General features: G+C 35.3%; 1 long non-coding RNA gene across 1 annotated transcript in view; it reads left to right on the forward strand.

The window, feature by feature from the left end:
• Nucleotides 1–8,816: 8,816 nt before the first annotated feature.
• Nucleotides 8,817–22,865, forward strand: part of LOC131519926 (uncharacterized) — a 71,519-nt gene continuing 57,470 nt past the window's right edge. The window contains exons 1-2 of the long non-coding RNA XR_009265879.1: nucleotides 8,817–8,905; nucleotides 10,082–10,169. This is a non-coding gene — a long non-coding RNA (uncharacterized LOC131519926). The remainder of the gene's footprint in view (nucleotides 8,906–10,081; nucleotides 10,170–22,865) is intronic.

Raw genomic sequence — 22,865 nt, forward strand, 5'->3', positions numbered from 1 at the left:
AATTACAAATCCTCTGCCCTCAGTCCTAACAACCTCTCTTTTACAATTATAAGATTTTAAAATCCATTCATTAGACATCAATGTTGTATAAAGAGAATGAAAAATACATCTGCTCAAAAAGTCTTCTAGCAGAATACAGAATACCAAAGTCTTTCATGCACGAAATCTTTGTACAAAATTGCAAAGCTCAAACAGTAACCCCAAAACATAATAGCACTTGTAGGAAATTTAACATATATTAGGAAATTCATCAAAAATAAATAATACAGAGACTAATCTATCTCATAATTTTCTCTACATTTTGTATATGAAGCAAAATTACTTAAGCAATCTTTCACTAGAAAAATTTAAGAAATGAGCAGTTTCAAATTGCTTCAAATGCTGAGTTTTGGTACCTTCTTATGTCATAATTTAAATGCATGTTGCTTAGAATTATAATACTAATGAAGTATATATACTGAATATTTATGATTTACTAGGCAATATGCTAACTCATTAACATGCATTAATTTAATTTGTTTTCACAAACACCCAGTAAGTTAAGAGTAATTATCTCCATTTTACAGATCTAGAAACATAGACCTAAAGAGGTTAAATAGATTTATGAGCCAGAGACTGAGCTAACACGGAAGGCTATTCTCTCCAATAAACACTTAGAAATATTGGAAAAAATAGAGCAAAAGCTATTTAAATAAGTAACCAACCACAAAAGAAAGGTAAATCCCAAATTTTCAGAAACTGAACTCAAAATCTTAATAATGTAGTGACTCAGAGCTGAAGTCAAAATGGTTCAATGGAGTACTAGAGCCAGATATAGACCTGAGAGGCTTATTCTAAATGTCTAATAAACTATAGGAGCTTCAATTTAGTTATATCAAGCAGGTAGTTACGAAAAACTACCATATCCATGAAACAAAAACTAGAACAATTAAAAACAAAAATACCTTTCAACTTCTTGTCTCCATAAGAATATAAACAGACATGAGAAAAAATAGAGAATCCTCATGGTTTGTCTATATATCCTTCTGTGGGATCCAAATTCACAATAGACATATACTGCCCAGACACAAAACAAAACAAAATGTGAAACCTCCCAGGACAGAGCTTCCTAACCCAAGACACAACTTCCCTAACCAACCCCCCCCCCAAAAAAAACCCCTGAACTTTCACAGGTTTAACTCATAAAAAACTACACAAAGAAATGAAACATTATCAGAGAAAGATGATAAAGGAACCATATCTCACATCAAGAAACAGAAATAATGGAAAAATCCTAATGGCCATAAAAATGAGGGTGGTTATTATGGACTGAATGTTTGTATCACTTAAAAATTCATGTGTTGAAGCCCTAACTTTCAATATTATGATATTTGGAAATGGGACCTTGGGGAGGTAATTAAGTTTAAATGAGGTCATAAGGATGAGAACCCATGAAGGGATTAGTGTCCTTGTAAGAGAAGAAAGACCAGGGTGTCCTCTCCCCTCCCACATGAGAACACAAAAGGAAGGTGGTTGTCTGAAAGCCAGGAAGTGGGCTTTCACCCAGAGCCCTCATCTTGGACTTTCCAGCCTCCAAAACTGTGAGAAATAAGTATTGGTTATTAGGCTACCCAGTCTACGGTTTTTGTCATAATGGCCTGAGCTAAGACAATGATTAGTATATTCATAGAAATTTTTTAAAATTGTAAATTATGAGTGAAAGATAGGACAATGTCAAATCAGAATACAATGGTTTGAAAAAGTAGCAAATTTTTTTTCTGTAAAAATCTAAAGACATATTTTATTAGTCTCCGTGGGCTATCATAACAAAATTCCACAGACTAGGAGGCTTAAGCATCAAAAAAATGTTTTCTCACAGCTCTAGAAGTTGGAAGTCAAAGATTAAGGTGTCAGTAGGGTTGATTTCTCGTGAAATTTCTCTCCCCAAATTCCTAACAGAGACTTGTTACTATGTTCTCACATGGCCTTTTCTCTGTGTGTACACATGAAGATAGGTGCTTTGGTTTCTCTTGCTCTTCTTAAAAGGACACAAGTCACATCAGACAAAGGCTCCACCCTCATCACCTCATTTAACCTTAATTACCTCCTTAAAGGCCATATCTCCAAATATAGTGACATTGGAGGTTAAGGCTTCAGTGTACGAATTTTGGAGAAACACTATTCAGTTCATAACAGTTTTTTTTTTAATGTTTATTTATTTATTTTTTAACGTTTATTTTTGAGACAGAGAGAGACAGAGCATGAACGGGGGAGGAGCAGGGAGAGAGGGAGACACAGAATCGGAAGCAGGCTCCAGGCTCCGAGCCATCCGCCCAGAGCCCGAAGCGGGGCTCGAACTCACGGACCGCGAGATCGTGACCTGGCTGAAGTCGGACGCTTAACCGACTGAGCCACCCAGGCACCCCAATGTTTGTTTATTTTTGACAGAGAGAGAGAGAGAGAGAGAGAGACAGAGCATGAGGAGGGGAGGGGCAGAGAGAGGGAGCAGAATCCAGGCAGGCTCCAGGCTCTGAGCCTTCAGCACAGAGCCTGATGCAGGGTTTGAACCCACAAGCTGTGAGATCATGACCTGAGCTGAAGTCAGACACTTAACCAGCTGAGCCACCCAGACGCCCTTCAGTTGATAACAGTTCTTAAAATTAAAAACAAACATATTCAAAGGATTTATGACTTAAAAGATAAATCTGAATAAGTCATCAACAGTACATCACAAGAGGATAAGACATAGACAACATGAAAAGAAGTTGCTAAAAGATAGGAAATTAACTGTTAAGATTTTGTTTCCTTTTAGTGTAATACACTTTCACTGTTGTGTAAAACAATTTTTTTCAAGAGTATCTTTACCACAATGTCTCCAGTAATCCTTATGAAAATATATTGGTAAAATTATGTCTTCCATGTCCTTTATCTGACAGCCAAGTGAAGAAATGTCTTTGAGTTAACAGGAAAATTCGGAGAGCTCCATGAAGAGCCATGTCTTAGTGGCAGAACTAGAGTAAATACTATTATAAACATAAGCTAATACTGCTTAAAAACAAATATCTAAAGGGGGAAGCTGGCCAAGAAAGTAACTTAACTCTTTTCTAAAGCAAACTTCAATATTCTTGAAAGGAAGACAATAAAATCTGAACATAACATTCATGATATACAATATCCAGTTGAAAATGAGAATGAGAAAAGATTCTGGGAGGATGGTGGAGTAGAAAGCACCAGGAAAATAATACTAGTAAAAACTTTAATCTCTACCAAAAAAAATGAATATTAGAAATGTTAAAGATGGGATAAATATAGCATATTTTAATTCACTTAAAAAGTATTTGTAAGATAATTAAATATGTATTTATTGTTTATAAGGTAAACAAAAAGACAACAGAGATACAGCAAATTAGTCAATAGAGACAAAAGATATACTTAAAAATAATAAAAATCTACAGGAAGTAATAAAAAAGCAAAAAAAGGGTACAAAAAATAGATAAGATGAATAGTTAATAAGATGATATACTGAAATGAAAGTATTGATAATTACATTAAATAAAGGTCTAAATATGTAAATTAAAGGACAAATACTGGACTGAATAAAGATCTAATATACTGTCTACAAGAAACTTTGCATATTAAGGATATGAGTAGGTTAAAAGAATGGAAAATCTTCTACTATGTAACTCTTACTCTTAAGAAAGCAGAAATGATTATATTAATATCAAAATATACTTGAAGGAAAGGGATACTGTAAGGGATAAGAAAAACATTTTGTAATGATAAAACATCAATGCTTTAAAAGATAGAACAGTTCTAAACATATATACACCCAACAGGTGAGCTTTAAAATAAAAACAAAAACAAAAACAAAAACAGAAAGAACAAACACAGAAATGAAAGGAGAAATAGAGAAATCCACAATTTGAGTGGGAGATTTGAAACATTTCTCTCTTAGGAATTAATATAAGAGAGTAGAAAGAAAATCAGTAAGGTTGTAGAAACCCTGAACAACACTATCACAGAATCTAATAGATACATAAAGAATACTACAAGGGCACCTGGGTGGATCAATAGGTTAATCCTCCAGTTTTTGATTCTCACTCAGGTCATGATCTCATGGTTCATGAAATTGAGTCCTGAGTAGGGCTCTGTGCTGAGTGTGGAGCCTGCTTGGCATTCTCTCTGTCCCTCCCCCCACTCGTGAGTGCACACTTTCTCTCTCTCTCAAAATAAATAAACTTTAAAAAAAATCTAAAATTTTAAAAAAGAATACATGTATAAGGAGTTGAATACACATTTTTTTCAAACGCACAGGATATATTCACTAAAACAGAGTATACAATAGGCCGTAAAACAAGTCTCAAACAACTTCACTCTAGGGTGTATTTACTGACCACAATAGAGTTAAATGAGAAAACAATAAGAATATGTGTAGAAAATAACAAATTTATGGACATTTCACAATATACACAATCTAAATAATCCATGGTGAAAGAAGAAATCACAAGGGAAAGTAAAAAATATTTTGTATTAAATTATAAAGAAAACATAGACACAACTTTAGACATAGGATGTGGCTAAAGCAAGATTAGGAGAAATTCATGGCTTTGATTTGGTATGTGAGAGAACTTAAAAAGCTTTAAAAAAATCAATGAATTTTCTACCAAATATTTAATATTCTTTTTTTAAAATATTTATTTTTGATAAAGAGAAAGAGAGACAGAGCACAAGCAGGGGAGGGGCAGAGAGAGAGAGAGAGAGAGACAGACTGACAGACAGAATCTGAAGCAGGCTCCAGGCTCAGAGCTGTCAGCACAGAGTATGACGTGGGGCTCAAACTCACAAACCTGAGATTGTGACCTAAGCCAAAGTCGGAAGCTTAACTGACTGAGCCACCCAGGCGCCCCTCTACCAAATATTTAAAGAATAAATAATACCAGTTCTACACAAACTCTTTCAGACAGAAAAAAATATTTCCCAATTAATTCTATAAGGCCATGATTACCCTGACACCAAAATCAGACAATACTATAATAAAACAAAAACAAAATGCATAGCAATATCCCTCATAAACCTAGCTGCAAAATAATGCTTAACCAACTTTTAACAAATTAAACTCAATGTATAAAAAGGATACTACAAGTGAAGAATTATAAATGCATAGTTGTATAACATTCAAAAATGAATATAATTCACCATATTAAAAGACTAAAAAATTATAATTATGTGATCATCTTGATAAACATAGCAAAAGCATTTGGCAAAATCCAGCAGACATGCCTCATAAAAACTCAACAAATTCAGAATAAAAAGGAAATTTTTAAAAGGTCATTTAAGGAAAAAAAAAAAAACTACAGCTAACATCATACTTTATGGTGAAATACCAATGCTTTTCCCCTAAGATGAGTAACAAAGAAAAAATGTTCACTTGAAGCATTTATATCCAACTCAATGTCAAAAACTGAAGGGTCTGAGATTTTACCCTACTTGAAAGCTAACAAGCTTTCAGAATTTTATGAATGAAGGCAGAAATCATGAGACTCCTGGATCAGAGACAAAGAACTTTAGTTCTCAAAGCAGAACAAGCATCATGAGTTTCCTATTCACATCAATTCCCCATGACCCCCCAATCCCATGCAACCAAATGCAGGAGTAGTAAAGGTGAATGTTGCATATACAATGGATTTGCATCATAGCTAACGAACCCCAAGATTAAGATTTCTAATATTTTACAAGAAGCTATAACCAACCTGACAAACAGTTGCTCCAAAGAGAGATTATCTCTACTCTACTGGATATCTCTCTTGTATTTCCCACTGAAGTAAGCATATCTGCTCTGCTCTGCTCTGCTCTGCTCTGGAGGGAGATACTATCTTTCGCGACCATTCACTATACAGGCATCGTTGAAAAGAACGAAGGCTATCAGTGCCTCTATGCACAAAAGGTACAGAAACATGAGAGATGTGTGGAGAATTGTTTACCAATCATATTCAGCCATCAATTCTATATTATCTTAGCTTCTGAAAAATTTCCCCAGCAGATGGGCCAAAGCTACTTAGTGTATTTGTTTCATCTAATTAAGGCTACTTCAAACAGACTACAAGCAATGGGATGAGGATGAATAGTGCAGTACAATCCTAGGATCCTGAACCCAACCTTTTATTCCATAAAATTTCAGTGTCTACCTTGGAAAGGTAGATGGCTTTCTACTATGTTTCTTTATTGACCTTTCCACTCGGTTTAAGGCATTAATCCAAGTTTAGTACGATGTATGAGGGATTGCATAGATTTCGCCTTGGCCTGAAAGCAGGAGACCTAGGAACATTCTGTAGTCTACAACTCTTGCTAGTAAGTATGATCTACATGCCTTCCACAATCAAGGTGCTATCATCAATCACTTCAACTAAAATCAGAGACAAATTTTATACCATCTTTTTTTTTTAATGTTTATTTTTTGAGAGAGAGACGGGAGTGTGAACAGGGGAGGTGGAGAAAGAGAGGGAGACACAGAATCTGAAGCAGTCTCCAGGCTCTGGGCTGTTAGCACAGAGCCCAATGTAGGGCTCGAACACATGGATTGAGAGATCATGACCTGAACCAAAGTCGGATGCTTAACCGACTGAGTCACCCAGGCACTGCCATCTATTCTAATTCTATGCCTCCTGTTAGTGGTAGGGAAAACTCCCCAGAAGATATTCATAAATAAAGCCTTTGTTGTTATCGTCTGAGAAACTCCTCCCAACCTCAATCCTATCTCAAGTAAATAAGGCTGACCCAGTTTTGGAGAGAGCTCCATAGTCATCTGAAAGCTGTATGATTTACTAGTGGTGATTTCTTAAACACCTGAAGCTATTTTATAACCATTCCTGGGGTTAATTACTGTGTTTTCACATGAAAGCAAGTTCATGCCTAGATACTAAGTAAGAGACATTAATCCCAGGGACGTAAGAAAATATTATTGGGGCCCTTCAAAGTGAGACTCATAAGAGTTGGAGGGCACAGATTGACCCTACTTCTGATATGGCCTGCTGGCTGGCTGGTAAGTCTTAAAATTATCAATTTAGTTCAAATAATTGTCTGGTCATAGTCTTTGAAGGCTGGACAGAGAGGAAGTCAGTCTAATCCATCCTGTTTATCTATACCACCAGCCAGGTAGCTTTTATCTCCTCAAAAAGAGACTTGAGTGTAGACAAGGAAAATACCCATAAATATGTATTGGTATTTTCCTACAATTTAGGGAAGTTGTGGGAGTGAGACCATTTCTCTTGTTTCCAGCAGATTCCTCAGTAAGTTTAACGGGAATGTTGATCTGGTTTTAGTCAAAGCTTTCTGGTGATGAATAGCAACCCAATAAATCAGTTAAATTTAAGCTTGTCACAGCTGGGGTGCTACACAAGGTGATTTTCCTTCATGAGTAAGGCTGCAGGATGATTCTAAATGACTAAGTTCAGAAATACCAGTCTCACTTCACTAGGTGCCTGGTTGGCACATCTCTACAAAATCTTTTTCTTTTCTTATTTTCTTTTCTTTCTTTATTTTTCTGCTGCGATAAAGGCTCCCAGGTGTCTCTTACTGGAAGATACCATGGCCAGTCCACCCAATCTAGCCCTGGTAAGGTGGTCCAGATTCCTCCAGCTCTGCCTTCAGGGGAAATATGTGCACTTATGTAGATTAAGGTTTGGAGTCAAGCGGATGCCAGGTACCCCATAGCCCCAGTGCCTCTTTCCACATTGTCATGCTCCAAGTCGCTGGTCATGGTTATCCTGACCTGAACTGCCTGCACATGCATAGTCTGCTGTCTGTAGCCAGCTTTTGGCTTCGGGGCCCTCCAGACTTCTGGAGCACAGGTGGGAACCCAACCACTTGAATACAGCCCACCACCAGAAAATCTTTGTGAGGTGGCACCTTCAAACTGTGGGCAGTCTCTATTTGGAATGGTCCCAGTCTTGAGGTCCTGAATGATACCCAGGTCAATCATATGACCTGCCTATGGAAAGGCAGTCAAGATTCCTCCAGCTCTGCCTTCAGCAGGTAAGGTAGGTTAAGGTTTAGAATTAGGCAGACACCGGACACCTGGGTGGTTCAGTAGGTTGAGAGTCCAACTTCAGCTCAGGGCATGATCTCTGGGCCTGTGAGTTCGAGCCCTCTTGCACACCTGTTCTGTGCTGCAGCTCGGCGCCTGAACCCTGCTGCAGATTCCGTGTCTCCCTCCCTCTCTGCCCTGTACGCCCCCCTCTCAAAAATAAATTAAAAAAAAAAAAAAAAAAGGAATTAGGCAGACACCAGGTACTTCCAATAACCTGCTCTTGTGATTCAGGCTCTAGCCATGCTTGGCCTGTCCCAGGTCCCTATCGACACTAAACTGACAACCGGGGCATGCGCACTTTGCATTCATAAGCCACCCTCGGGCAGCCAGGTCCTTCCTGCCGGCGGAGCAACAGCCCATCCATCCACCAGCGTAGCCTCCAGGATGGAGGCAGCCCACCCCCTGGACACCACCGTGACGCTTTGCTGAAATGGGTGAGAGTGCCCACATGAACTTACTGTCTTTCGGGGTCCCAGGCTTCTGCAGCAATCAAGACTACCAGGTGTCTCTTACTTGAAGATGCGGCAGCCAGTCCACATAATCCAGACCTGGCAAGGCAGCCCAGACTTCAGGAGAAATGTGTGCAAACTTGTAGGTTAGGGTTTGGAATCGGGCAGATGCCTTTTAACTCCAGGAGCCTGCTCCTCAGACGCGGCTTCTCCACAGGCTCCGCTTTTCATGTCCTCGGTTACCCTGATCTGCGCTGCGTGCACAGTGCGCTTGCACAGCGCGCTCTCGTAAACTGGCTCGCGGCAGACTCCGCCCTCCAAGCCAGTGGAATATGTGTCAGACCCCAACCACCTGCAGAGTTTCCAGCGTGAAGGGAGCTCCCCTTCTAAGGTAATATGTGAAGTAAGGTGATATGGGCAGTATTCAGACCCCATAGATTAGTTGCCTCCTGGGGTCCTGGGCTTCACAAAGACCCAGAATTCCCAGATGTCTCTTAATGCAGGGATACCCGGTCCTGCCACCCTGGCCCCTCCTCACAAGAGAGTTGAAAACCCTCCAGCTCTGCATTCGTCAGGAATGTTCCGCAAAGGCATGTAGGCACTGCAACTTTAGGCTGGACCCGCAAAGGCCCTCTCCTATGACCCAGCCTCTTCAGACATTTGCCCTGGTCGAGGTCCTTGCAAGCTTCTGGTGAATCCCATTTGCATACAGGCATACCTAATATTAGTGAGCTTGTTTATTGCGCTTCACAGACACCCCAATATTTTATAAATTAAGTTTGTGGCAATCCTGCATTAAGCAAGTCAGTTGGCACCATTTTTCCAACGGCATTTGCTCACTTCATGTCTCTGTGTCACATTTCGTAATTCTTGGAATATTTTAAACTTTTTCATTATGATATTCGTTATGGTGATCAGTGATTATGATTGACTGAAAGCTCAGATGATAGCATTTTTTTATCAATAACATGCTTTTTAATTAAGGTATGTACACTGGGTTTTTGTTTTTTTTTTTTTTTTTAGACAATGTTTGGCACACTTAATAGACTACAATACACTGTAAACGTAAATTTTACCCTGGGAAACTGAAAAATTGACTCGCTTTATTGTATTCTTCACTTTATTGTGGTAGTCTGGAATTGAACCAACAATATCTCCAAGATATGCTTGTTATTTAGTGTTGTGTTTTCCTAATCATCTCCTACTTACACCCAGAATTTTCTTCCGAAAAGATCTGATGCACGAATGAGAAGAGCATTTTTATAAAACTTGCAGAGACCCATTACATCGCTGACTTCAGCCCACAAGAGCCACTGTGGGACCCAGTAAGCAGTTCTCAACCACATGGTCATTATCCTTATAATTTAGGATTCTGTCAATACAATAAGAGAACCAACTTAGCTGAACCAGAATTATATTTGAACCCCCCACACTCCCTTTTGGAACATATACTAACTAGGCTGGCCTGGAAAGAAAGCTGCATCATTTCCAGCACAGATCAGAGTAGAATTCCTACTTCTAAAACTAAATACATAAAACTTTCTATTTTGTCTTGATTTTTACACAGCAAGCAACTGCTTGGAGATGATCCATTTTTGGAAACATCCACATTCAGTGACCCAACTGCATTGCTAAAATACCTGAACCAGTAAAAGGTAAGGGAGGTAGAGTTTTTCCATAAACATTCTTAATCAGATTAAGGTGTTTTCTTTCTGTTCCTATATTCCTTATTCACTGGGAGTTTTTTTCTTCTTCTTCTTTTTCTTTGTATTACTAACCAAGAATGGGTAGAGAAGGTTGTTAAGTGCTTTTGTTTGCATTTGAAAAATGTTCTTACAGTTGTTGTTTTTTGTTTTTTTTTTTTTTTGTATTAATATGATGCATCACATTGATTTCTTGGACTAAAGCAAACTTGCATTACCAGAGTAGATATTACATATTCTCTTCATATATATATATATGTATGTGTGTGTGTATATATATATGTATATATATATATATATATATATATATATATCATTTAAGCAATATGTTAAATTTGTTTAAATTTGCTAATTTTTAATATAATTTTTGCATGTATGGTTGTGAGGGATTCTTATATATTTTTCTTATAAAGTATCTGTCTAATTTTGTTATGAGGATAATACTGGCCTTACAGAAAAAGTAGTTGAAAAGGGTTTCTTCCTCTTCTGTTTTTCTGGAAGTGTTGGCATTGAGTTGGTAATAATTCTTTCTTAAATGTTTGAGGGAATTCACCAGTTAATCCATCTAGAATTTTCTTTGTAGGAAAATATTTATAATTTCATTTTTTTTTAATTGGAAAGGGTTTTTAAAGTTTTTAAAATTTTTCTTTGGTCACTTTTGGTAATTTGTGTCGTTAAGGGAGTTTGTCCCTTTCATCCTAGCTGTTGAATTTATTGAACTAAAGTTGGTCTTAATATTTCCTTGTTTTGATTTTAATATTAGTAGAGTCTGCGGATGCCTGGGTGGTTCAGCTGGTTAAGTGTCCAGCTCTTGGTTTTAGCTCAGGTCATGATCTCACAGTTCATGGGATCAAGCCCCACATTGGGCTCTGTGCTGTATAATATATATACATATATTAGTAGAATCTGTAGTGATGGTCATTCTTTTTCTCCTGATGTTGGTAATTTGTTGTTTTTTTTCTCTTTTACTCTTGACTAATCTACCTAGAAACTTACGAATTTTCTTGATTTTTTTTCCAAAGAACCTATTTTTGGATTCACTGATTTCCTCTTTATTTTGTTTTAATCTTCTATATTAATTGAGTTTTGTTCTTTATTATTTTCTTCTGCATAATTTGGACTTTTTCTGATTTCTTTAGAAGTCTTAATAATTTAAATCTCCCTCTCACCTGCCCCAATATAAGGCCATGTTTTGCCCTCCTGGCACTCCTTTAGCCATGTCCCAAATTCTTGTGCATTGTATTTTTATTATTATTGTGTTCACATATTTTTAAATCCTCATATTAATTCTTTCTTGACTGTGGGATTATTTACAAGTATGCTGTTCAGTTTCAAAATATTTGGGTTTTATACTTATTGTTATTGATTTCTAACTTAATTCCAGTATTTCTGGTAGTTGCTTTTATATTATATTCTAATTTCACAGTTCTCTGCAGGTTAGTCATCTGATAATGACTTCTGTTATTACTTTAAATGGAAATCAGGAGGGAGGTTTTGAAAGAAAATATTTGTCTAGATAATGAAAATCAAAAGTCAAAATATGAAAAGTTTCTAATATGGAAATGTTAATATAAAATTATTTATTTGGTTTTTACATTATCAACCTATGGCCACCAATCCAAAGACACAAAATAGTAAAAGTTATATTGACCTTTGGTATCTGTCTTGAAGGTACTGTAAATTTATTACGGGGAGTTTTCTAGAAATTAATAGAGAAGTCGAGAGGGATCAAAACAGTCTTAAAAATTAGAAAATATCTCTACCTCTTGTTTTATATTCCAAATCACAGCTTGCAAATCAAATACTGCTATAGTATCATTTGAAATAAACTTGGTGGTAAATAGGAATGATACATATACTTTATGTAAATATTTTTTCTAGTTAGGTTGTACTTTTTTACCAGTGGTAGGGTGCACTTGCACCAGATCTTGGGAAAAACTTCTTTGGTAATCATATTTTCTAATTTCTGCAACCAAGTAAAACTGGCTTGGAATCAAAAACTTAAAAAAAAAAAAAAGTGAGAGATTTTATGTTTTCTTACTTGTTTCATTTTCACTGTCTTCATCCCATTACTTATTTTATAGGATAAGCTTATGTAATTTAAATCACAGTAAAATATTAAGGTAAAAGAGCCCATATATTATAATTTGAATATTATCTGCATCAATTTCAATTTCTGTCACTGTCAATTTGTGCTTTTTTAAAATTTTCTCTTTTTTTGTTTTAGTAAGTACAGTCTGATGAATGCGACTTATTCTTACTTTTTTGATGATTTTAGAACTTTGTATACTTGAGAAAGTATTATAAACAGAAATTCTCACATTACTTTCTGTGTAATTATAAAAATAAAAGGCATACTGGATATTTATATTTTATAAAAAATGAAAACTTTTAAAGATTTTGTTGCTATTACTGACTTCTCTCTTTTAACATAAAACAGACAAAATTTTGTTTATCAATAGGTATTGGTAGGTCAGTGGTCCTTAACCGGGAATGATTTTGCTCTCCAGAGGATATTTGGCAATGTGTGGAGATAGTTTAGGTGTGATAACTGGGGAAGTGCTACTGGCATCTAGTGGTTAGAGACCAGGATACTACTAAACATCCTGTAATGTGCAGGACAGCCCCCTACAACAACAGATTAACAAATGTGAACAGTACTGAGGTTGAGAAGCATTCTGTTAGATGAATTCTGGTGATTATTAACTCCAAGATAATATAATATGATGATTCAAAAATTATTTGTGTAAAATGCCCCTCCTTGTTCATATGGGGTAATAAAATTATTGGAAAACTAAATTATTTTTCAAGTTTTAATAAGGAGGTATTAAACTATTGATAAAATTAAACTTATTCAGGGGCGCCTGGGTGGCTCAGTCGGTTAAGCGTCCGACTTCGGCTCAGGTCGTGATCTGGCGGTCCGTGAGTTCGAGCCTCGCGTCGGGCTCTGTGCTAACAGCTCAGAGCCTGGAGCCCGTTTCAGATTCTGTGTCTCCCTCTCTCTCTGCCCCTCCCCTGTTCATGCTCTGTCTCTCTCTGTCTCAAAAATAAATAAACGTTAAAAAAAGATTTTTTTGAATTAAACTTATTCAATTAAAACTATTATGTATTATGTAAGAAACTGAAAATTTTATTCATCAAAAGAATATATAAGTATAGAATTTACAATGACAATTTTATAATCATGCTTAGCTAATTTATAGATATAATTCCCAAGAAGGGAACATTCATAATATTAGGAAAAGGAGGTGTTCTTTTAAACACTCAGAATTTTCTATAACTGATTGATGAACCACTTGTTGCTTTTTTCTCCCCCTTCTTACAGCACAACTTATTTAGTTACAGAAGTTTGTGGTTATTTCACTAACCTATCCTCTAAAATAACAATTAAAAGAATACAAATACTAACCTTACTGGCTAAAGGATAGAAACTAATGTCAAAAAGTTAAATGGTTCATTAAAGACAAGGCACTTCCACTCTCATAACAAATTGCTACACAATTATTAAAGTTTCTAAATTTATCTCGTTAATTTTGTAGCTCCCTCTCCTTTTTCATTTTAAATTTCTCTAGTGTCCCTATTTTCACATGTTTTTTGAAAATCTATAAATTTTATATTCTTGTTCTGCATGTATCTATATATCTTATATTCAGTAAGTTTCTGTAACAATAAAAATTAATGAATTTTGATTTGCATGTTTTGAACCAAATATGAAAATATATAGTAAGTAATAGTGAGGTATCATATCTAACAATTCAGAAACCTGCTGACAGAATTTTGGTAAACATACAAATTGTAACTAGAGTTTTACATTTAGGGCTGTATTTCTTTAGCTTGGTGAAATACTTTGGATAAGATAGTTGACTTGCTTAACTCCCTATAGAAATGTTTTAAATTATATCAAGTTTCTACTAAACTTGGGTATACAATGTGAAAGATTCCAAGGACACTGACATTCCAATAATTACATAGTATAGCACACCCTTGAAATTTAAGTATAGGCTTTCAGATATTGTCAATAATAAGCCAAATGACTATAAGAACAATATTAAATTTAGCATTCATTAAACACTAATTAAAAATAATAGAGTTTGATACAAATTTTTGAAAACATTAAATCAGAATATTTTATATAAAAGTTATTATATTCAAATATAATGGCAAGGATTAAGTCAAGCAGTTATATTCCTCATATTTATTTGCCACAGAATAATTTATAGTGAACATAATTATTGTTTCAAAAAACAAAGAAAAATTATTTGAGTATCTGAAATGTTTTCCCACATAAGTCACCTCCAACAACAGTTTATAAATTTTGTTTTTATAGAAATTTTGATATTTTGCTCTTCCACAGAAATTAACTTCAATTACAAATTACTGTGTTTTGAAGGGGACAGACCCCTATATGCACATATTATGTTTGATTCAGTAAATACAAATAATCAGTATATATGACACCCTTATGCGGTACCCAGTTTGAACAAACTGAACTACAACCCACGTGAAAAAGAAAAAAAATCTGTGAAATAATAAGAATGATGGTTTCATGTATACTTCAAAATGAAAGTGATGGGCCATTTGCAGAAATATGCACGAACCAATAGGGTGTGCTACTCTTTCTGAATTAAAAAATCCCTAATAACTGTAAAAAATATGGACACTAGAGTGAATCATTTCATAAAAAACAAAAGCAAGCAATTTAAACCTTTCATAGTTAATCCATGTAGCAGGGAAGGTTCATACTTAGGGAGGGCCCATCTGGCCTCTCTACAAATGGAAAGGTTTGTACATATGGGCCATAACATATGCATAGCTAGCTGAACCAACCCCTGCAACTAAATAGTAATTAGCATGGGGCAGGTTTTTTATGGCTGCTAGCATACTAGCAAGTCCTTCCTGACCTACATCCAAATGGACATATGATTACATAAAATGGGTAGTTTCTTTCTCAAGCATTTATTTGTGTGCAAAAATGTAGGATTTGTTTAACTGCCGCCAACTAAAGAACTGAGACCCATATGTTACCCCATAAACTTACCGGTTAGCAATTTGTTATAAGCAAGATGCAAATATTATGGTAAGCATTCAGAACGTTTATTCAATGAACCTTATGTTGTAAATGGAAACAACAGTATGTCAGAAAATTTCGTAACCACGATTTCACCACTGGTCCCATTTTATGTGTAATTCAGTTTCCAAAATCTACAATTTTCAATTAGAGACACGAAGGTCAGCAGAGTTTTAAATATAAAGTAATACATGATTCCATTTTAGCAGGAAAGAAATAGTGAAAGCTAGAGCTTGAAGAGATTGTACAATGTTTAATTTTAAGTAGGTCATAGTCAACTTATTAGGTATATCAGACAGACTATACTCTTGAATATTTGGTAAATTTGGTTTGAATCTGAATAGGATTTGATGAGGTACTAAAGTGTAAGGGAGCTTTAAACTATAGACAATCCAGAGAATTGTAGAAATTAACATTAAATTAAGGGTTTAACAAATTCACATTTATTGAGAACAATTTAGACATCAATATAAGAGGTGTACTTTGAATCTAGTTCTATTCTAGGTATAAAGACCTGGAAAGATTGATGATTTTTAAAGTTCTAAGAGTTTTATATTTTGCCAGACCAAACCACAGATTTATAATAAAAACTCAGAAATTGTGCAGTCCAGTAGGACTTTAAACACACAAGTCTATTATAATTTTGAGAGATTAAGTTCTAGTTTTACTAACTATTCCTGTTGCTTATAAAGAGTCAAGAAGAATGCTTTTCACACAATTTGATATGTGAAAAATGGAAAGGAAATATAGTAGACTTTTGAATAGGTCATTGTTATGGGCATAAAATTTTTAAAATTATCAATGACGCTAATGTAAATAATGTTAATGTGGATCGGTTTTCATCAGGAACTCTTAGACATTAATCAGGAAATAGTGACCAATATTTTCATCTTTATCTTAGAATTTTGAAAATTTCAGTGCATCAGTTAAGATTCTTTCCATTGCAACTATTAGAAAACCTAATTTATAATGTTCTAAAAGTGAAATTTACTGGCTCACATTACTTCAGGCATAGTTTTAACTTCAAGTATGGGTTAATCCCAAATCTCAAAAATGCCATAACATTTTTTGTTTGTTTCTCTGTTTTCATCTGAATGTTTAGCTCTGTCTTCTTCTGTGTTGGCTTTATTACTAAGCTGACCTCCTACATGGTGGGGAGATGGCTGCTACAAGATCCAGAGTCCACATCTTCATAGTTTCAAATTCAATGAAGAGTTTCTCTTAACTCATAAATCCCGATAAGCAGTACCTTTTTACTTTGTCACTTTTATCATCCGTAGGTTAAGGGATTGGCTTTTTTTTTTTTTTTTTTTGGTCTGATGTTTATTTCCATATTTTGTGATTGTAGAATAGTGCCTGGCTCATATATGTCGCTCAATAATTTTTCAATGAGTGAATAAATAAGTAAATCCTCTCCAAAATACATTTCTCTACAGAGTAGAGAAAAATGGTTTCCCAAAAGAAAACTTTGGTTCTGGTATTAGAACAAGAGGTACAAGAAACCAGATCAGCAGGTAGTAGATACTCAGACTAATGTTTTCTACCTGAAGATGTCAAAATCTGCTTTTACCTCGGTGATCTTTGAAAGAATCTCTATGTTTCTAAAGCTTAATTTTAATGTTGGTATAGTGGTCACTGGTAACTGTTCCTTGAAAATAACTATTCATTCAGTCTTTTTAAGACAATAATTTAAATATAATAAAATAATTATTATTTTAAAATACTTTAAAATACAGTACACAAGAAATGGGAATATTTTATGCTAAAGCACTAAGAAAACCAAAGTTTATTTTATTTCATTTCATTCTTTTAGAAGACTTATACTTTCATATGCCAGAGATAAATAATCTCATAGTAACATGTAGTCCAACCAAAACATGGTTGAAATCCTTAACTTTCATATTACTATTTAAGCAATCTTTGTGTTACTTCCTAACAGTGTTCTGTGAAACTCATTCCTAGAAATATTTCTGTCCTAAAGATGACCACATCAGATTAACTTGGGTTACATATAGTTCCAGAGTTAAATACAAGAATAGAGTTAATGGATCAGTCCCTACTATCAATATAAAAGGTCATCTTTCCTCTGTTGTATCAAATGAGTGAGTACACAAACAGCTGATCCTTAAATTAGTCCTGTAGCCTGCCACAATGGAACCTAAGTAGAGTTATAATGGGCCTTTTAAAATAGAAAAACAAGGCCTTGAACCTGATCAAGGAATTTTATTTTCTCTTAAGGCTCTCTTGGATAATGATTATAGATACTAAAAATCTGTAAACATACCCATTTTCTACTTAGAATAAATTTTAATATATACTTACAATTTTAAGAAAAACTATATCTTTGAATTAGCATTTGTGGGAAGTTTTTATACTTGATAAGAACATTTATGAAAAAATAAGGCACCTGGTGACTCAGTCAGTTAGACATCTCACTCTTGATTTCGGCTCAGGTCATGAGCTCACAGTTTGTGAGATTGAGCCCCAAGTCAGGTTCTGGGCTGACGGTGTGGAACCTGCTTGGAATTTTCTCTCTCCCTCTCTTTCTGCTCCTCCCCTATTTGTGCTCTCTCTCTCTCTCTCTCTCTCTCTGTCTCTCTCTCTCTCTCTCTGAAAATAAATAAACATTAAAAAAAGAAAAAACTTTTAGGGGCACCTTGGTGGCTCAGTTGCTTAGGTGGCTGGCTTTGGCTCAGGTCATGATCTCACAGTTCAAGCCCCGCATTGGGCTTTGTGCTGAAAACTCAGAACCTGGAGCCTGCTTCAGATTCTGTGTCTCCCTCTCTGCCTCTTCCCCCTTTGTGTTTGTGTCTCAAAAATAAATAAATGTCACAATTTTTTTTTAAAAAGAAAAACTTTTAGAATAATCATTGACACATAGAAAATGCTTAATAATTGTAGACTATGTTAATCTTTATTATTGTTATCATGTAACAAATTTTGTTTCTAGAAAGAAGAAAATAAACTAACAAAAAATTCTCAATGTACTGGCCCAAAATACTTAATATGTTTCACCAAAGGGAAATTTATCTTTATCTCCTACATGAAGCAATAGATAATAGCCAAATAGCTTTTGATCTCCATCAACATTACTACCTACCCAATAGTCGGAAAAGTCAGGACTATAATGGTACTTGTAACGTTGTTTCAATTTCTCATGAAAGCATAAAAAACACTATCTTTATATTATTACTATATTATGATTTTATCACTATTGCCAGTACATTGTTTTTAGGAAAAAAAAAACCACAACTTTACTCAGCTAGGCAATGACTGGTAGGTCCATAGGAATTGCCATGATTGTATATAAAGAAGCTCAGGTTAGGGACCTTAAATAATATAAAGATACTAAGAAATTAGTTGATCTCAATAATGAAGAAGATAATGTTGAAAAAAAATAAAGGGAGAAAGAGAGAAAGAGGGGTGAGGGAGGGACTGAAGAAAGCAGAGAGAAAAAGAAGAAAAAAAAAGGAGGGGGATGCTACTAAACTATATACTACAGAGGATAAGGGTGGAGGCCCCCTCCCCACAAAAATATGTCGGCTTAAAAAATGTCATCTTTTTGTAACTAAAGAATCCCTCATCAGTGTCATTTCTTATGTGTAAAAGAATGGCTTAAAAAGCTCTTATATTAATAAAATTCCCTTTTATTTCTATTTGTTGTTTTGGGGATAGTGGATATTGATGGTAATTACTGAGATTCCCTCTGACTCTATCTTTCTATCTCAACTTTTGTAAGCTCAGTGCTGGTTTTGAATTGAACCATTGCATGTGAGACTTGCTTCCTGCTAATAGTGTTTCTTTCCCACTTTGTCCTAAATGCTAGCCACAAGATGGCCAGCCCACCACTCAACAGAAATATATTTAAACTCATAAATGTAATCTTTTAAGGACATTATATAGTTAAAAAGCAAGGGCTAAATGGGTAGAGGGTGTCAAAAGGTACAGTCTTCCAGTTATAAAGTAGATAAGTCATGGGGATATAATGTACAGCATGGTGACTATAGTTAATAGCATGCATTGTGTATTTAAAAGTTGCTTAAAGTGTAGATCTTCAAAATTCTCATAACAAGAAAAAAATAATTTTTAACTATGTGTGGTGATGAATGTTAACTTATTCTGGTGAACATTTTTGCAATATATACAAATATATCAAATCATTATATTGTATACCTGAAATGAATATGATGCATATCCACTTATAAATCATTAAAAAAAAGAAGTTAACTTTAAATATTAAAGTAATTGCTCTCCATAGCTAAAACAAAACAAAAGCAAGGATTCAAAGTTTTCAGAAAAATTTCATATTCTTAAATAGAGATTACTCCTTGCAGGGAAAATATTTGTGGGTGTGATTCATAGAAGTGCCATAAAAAAGGGCATTTGGGTTTAGCAGAAATAAGTTTTTCAGGTTGTACTCCATACAGAACTTGTTGTTTTTATTTTCCTCACCTAAGTTTACAGAACTATAGCATCTTTCCCCACCTTGTGGAACCTTCTTTCGCCATGTAGAAGAGAGTGTTTGTGCTTAAAATAATCCATATAAGAAGGAACAGCTTCCATTTTCAGTTCTCATTTTCTGGGATTTGTGCAATAGTAATTAGGAACATAAATAGACATAAGAAGAACAAGAGAAAAGTATATGTTAACAATGCAATTAGGTAAAAGCAAGAAAGTCTACTGGTAAAGTGCTAAAAACTGCAATTGGAAAAACAAGTAATTTGTATGATTAACATTCTTCCAGAGTGTGGGCTAGCGTGGAAGGCAGAAGCATAAGCTATGTTTTTAGATATAGGAACAACAAAAGGAAGGTATTATCTGAGCCAAGACCAGAACGAGTTCAGTAACTTGACCTTAGTTATGCCTAGGTTAAAATTCCACTCGATGCAATTATTTGTCCTAAAGTATATATTTTTAATGTGTATGATTTATATCAGAATATGGGTTTCATTTTTCATTTTCTTATCTCTCATTTCTCAATCCACTCTAATTATTGATATTCTCTTCTCTTACTTATCAACTTCCTATAAACATCATCACCTCTCCACCAACCTATGCTTGATAGGGTCAAAAATAATACACTATCCCTCAATCTGATGGATAATTTCAAGTCCTTATTTTTTTATATGAAATTTATTGTCAATTTGGTTTCCATACAACACCCAGTGTTCATCCCAACAGGTGCCCTCCTCACTGCCCATCACCCACTTTCCCTTCCCTCCCAACCCCCATCAACCCTCAGTTTATTTTCAGTTTTTAAGAGTCTCTTATGGTTTGCCTCCCTCCCTCTCTATCTTTTTTCCTTCCCCTCCCCCATGGCCCATCCTTAAGTTTCTCAGGATCCACATAAGAATGAAAACATATGGTATCTGTCTTTCTCTGTATGACTTATTTCACTTAGCATCACACTCTCCAGTTCCATCCACGTTGCTACAAAAGGCCAGATTTCATTCTCTCTCATTGCCACGTAGGACTCCATTGTGTATATAAACCACAATTTCTTTATCCGTTCATCAGTTGATGGACATATAGGCTCTTTCCATAATTTGGCTATTGTTGAAAGTGCTGCTAAAAACTTTGGGGCACAACTGCCCCTATGCATCAGCACTCCTGTATCCCTTGGGTAAATTCCTAGCAGTGCTGTTACTGGGTCATAGGGTAGATCTATTTTTAATTTTTTGAGGAACCTCCACACTGTTTTCCAGAGTGGCTGCACCAGTTTGTATACCCACCAACAGTGCAAGAGGGTTCTTGTTTCTCCACATCCTCACCCTAATCGATAGTCTACTGATTTGTTCATTTTGGCCACTCTGACTGGCGTGAGGTGGTATCTGAGTGTGGTTTTGCTTTGTATTTCCCAGATGAGGAGCAACGTTGAGCATCTTTTCATGTGCCTGTTGGCCATCTGGATGTCTTCTTTAGAAAAGTGTCTATTCATGTCTTCTGCCCATTTCCTCACTGGATTATTTGTTTTTCGAGTGTGGAGTTTGGTGAGATCTTTATAGATTTTGGATACTAGCCCTTTGTCCAATATGTCATTTGCAAATATTTTTTTTCCCATTCTGTTGGTTGCCTTTTAGTTTTGTTGTTTCCTTTACAGTGCAGAAGCTTTATATCTTCATGAGGTCCCAATAGTTCATTTTTGCTTTTAATTCCCTTGCCTTTGGGGATGTGTCAAGTAAGAAATTGCTGCGGCTGAGGTCAGAGAGGTTTTTTTCCTGCTTTCTCCTCTAGGGTTTTGATGGTTTCCTGTCTCACATTCAGGTCCTTTAACCATGTTGAGTTGATTTTTGTGAATGGTGTAAGAAAATGGTCTAGTTTCATTCTTCTGCATGTTGCTGTCCAGTTCTTCCAGCACCATTTGTTAAAGAGACTGTCTTTTTTCCATTGGATATTCTTTCCTGCTTTGTCAAAGATGAGTTGGCCATTCTTACGTGGGTCTAAATCTGGAGTCTCTATTCTATTGCATTGGTCTATGTGTCTGTTTTTGTGCCAATATCATGCTGTCTTGATGATTACAGCTTTGTAGTAGAGGCTAAAGTCTGGGATTGTGATGCCTCCCGCTTGGTTCTTCTTCTTCAGTATTACTTTGGCTATTCGGGGTCTTTTGTGGTTCCATACAGAATTTAGGATTGCTTGTTCTAGCTTTGAGAAGAATGCTGGTGCAATTTTGATTGGGACTGCATTGAATGTGTAGATTGCTTTGGGTAGTATTGACATTTTAGCAATATTTATTCTTCCAATCCATGAGCATGGAATGTTTTTCCATTTCTTTATATCTTCTTCAATTTCCTTCATAAGCATTCCATAGTTTTCAGCATACAGATCTTTTACATCTTTGGTTAGGTTGATTCCTAAGTATTTTATGATTCTTTGTGTAATTGTGAATGGGATCAATTTATTTGTCTTTCTGTTGCTTCATTATTAGTGTATAAGAATGCAGCTGATTTCTGTACATTAATTTTGTATCCTGAGACTTTGCTGAATTCATGTATCAGTTCTAGCAGACTTTTGGTGGAGTCTATCAGATTTTCCATGTATAATATCATGTCATCTGCAAAAAGTGAAAGCTTGACTTCATCTTTGCCAATTTTGATGCCTTTGATTTCCTTTTGTTTTCTGATTGCTGATGCTAGAACTTCCAACACTGTATTAAACAACAGCAGTGAGAGGGGACCTCTCTGTCGTGTTCCTGATCTCAGGGGGAAAGCTCTCAGATTTTCCCCATTGAGGATGATATTAGCTGTGGGCTTTTCATAAATGACTTTTATGATGTTTAAGTATGTTCCTTCTATCCTGACTTTCTCCAAGGTTTTTATTAAGAAAGGATGCTTTTTCTGCATCAATTGACAGAATCATATGCTTCTTATCTTTTCTTTTATTAATGTGATGTATCACACTGATTGATTTGAAAATGTTGAACCAGCCCTGTAGCCCAGGAATGAATCTCACTTGATCATGGTGTATAATTCTTTTTATATACTGTTGAATTTGATTTGATAGTATCTTATTGAGATTTTTTGCATCCATATTCATCAAGGATATTGGCCTGTAGTTCTCTTTTTTTGCTGGGTCTCTGT

Source organism: Neofelis nebulosa, chromosome 8 (genome assembly GCF_028018385.1).
Source record: "Neofelis nebulosa isolate mNeoNeb1 chromosome 8, mNeoNeb1.pri, whole genome shotgun sequence".
NCBI classification, from domain to species: domain Eukaryota; kingdom Metazoa; phylum Chordata; class Mammalia; order Carnivora; family Felidae; genus Neofelis; species Neofelis nebulosa.